We start from the raw sequence: 1766 nt of genomic DNA on the forward strand, positions 1-1766 counted from the left end.
GAAGGGGCAGCAGCGATGGGGAAAAAATCACCTCCACTAAACCAGGTGATGGCAAAGGAAGAGAGGAGGAAATTATTCCCAGGGAATGTGTATTGCAATCGTCCAATCTCACAGAAACCCACGAGGGAACTTTAATATCAGCTGGAGGGGGATCTTCCCTTTTGATACATTGCAGATATTGCTGTTGAAACTGAATTTAACAGGCTATGATGACCATGTTCAAAATCAACCTGTTCATAGGAGCTCGAGAGCATGGAGACCTCCCAGCATATATGTGCTTTTGATGTTCCCTAGTGCAGTTTTGTTCTGAATAAATAGATAAATTTGGGGGTATTGGATACAAATCTTCCCAAAATAGAGAAAACCCAAACCAAAACAATGACAGCTACAAGTCCCAAACCAACACACTCGTGAATGTGCAGACAGCTGCCCATTCCACAGCACTGAACCTCACCCACAGCTAGAAAATTAAATAGGTCTTTAACTCAACCGTATTTACACGTTATATACACAGAATCCACTCAAACTTTACATGTAAACTTTGTCAGATACCCGAAAAAAAAAAAATTAAAATACAAGGTAATATACAGATATTCAAGTACAAAGGGCTCCCAGGTTGTTTTGTTTGCACCAGTGAAAGAACAGAAATAGAGGGTTTGTCCCTGTGTTTGGTTTGCAGCTTCTTTAGGGAACAAAGGTTAAGAATTTGGAGCCTCAGGTAAAAACATTTGGATTTGCTGCTGATCTTCTATGTGCCAAAGGATCTGGCCTAAGAGGCTGGAGAATAATAGCACTGAGACTCTGTCCCCTGTTGTTTGTGTCCTGGTGCTGCTGTGGGTCTGGAGGGAGGGGAAGAGGAGGATCCCAGCCCACACTGGCATTGCTTTGATCAGCTGGAGTTTGGCTTGTGGTGAATTTTCTTCCCTCCCTGCTCAGGTAGTCACAGGCAGCGTTTAGTGGGAGCCCAGTCGTGTGCAGAGGAGTGGGAGGGAAGGAGGCATTCCCTAGGAGGAGGAACCCCTAGAGCATCCTCTCCAGGGAAGACCTTGGTGAACACAGGTCACTTGGCACATTTGCTGGCAGCACATTTCTAGACTCCACCTGCCAAGGTGTCAGGCTCCTCGTGTCGCAGGACACCCACCATGGTTTTTGGAGCCAGCACTGGCAGGAAGGAATTTTTTGCATAGATTGGAAAGAGAGTCCCATTCTGCTCGGATCTGGTGGGTTTGTTCTCCATCTCTTGTCCAGTAACTCTGATCTTGCAGGAAGACAATCCTACGAGCACAGCTATTGCTCCCAGCCTTGTGTAGCAGGATGGGACACGTTTCATGTGTCCCTGCAGACTTCGGAGCTCAGTGGAGGAAGGTTTGGCTTAACAGCTGTTTCCAGGGATCAGGGGATCTTCAGAGGGACCAGCCTGAGGGCTCTGGGGAGAAGGAACCAAACTAACCCAGCCACCAACCAGCCCTTCTCTTTGGTCTTTGAGTGACTGCTTCCCCTGGACACCCAGTCCCTTTTACCTGAGGGAAGCCTGACCCTTTTTGTTCTTCCTTTCATTTTTTGGGGACAGAGCTGTTCCCCAGCCAGGGCTCCCTGAGCGTTCTCCTTGGCACAGCACACACACTGCTCCTCCGTTTCCTCAGGGGCTGTTGCTGCTGTGCTTTGCCCCCATCCCCAGATTTAGGAGAGAAATTTGAAACCCAGGCCTGCCAGGACGTGGGAAGCAGCCTTTTGCAGGGCAGGGCTCTTCCCTTTGCTTTTTCCTC

This window comes from Empidonax traillii, unplaced genomic scaffold (genome assembly GCF_003031625.1).
Source record: "Empidonax traillii isolate 1590-97213 ecotype Southwest subspecies unplaced genomic scaffold, ASM303162v1 scaffold106:size2091409, whole genome shotgun sequence".
NCBI classification, from domain to species: Eukaryota; Metazoa; Chordata; class Aves; order Passeriformes; family Tyrannidae; genus Empidonax; species Empidonax traillii.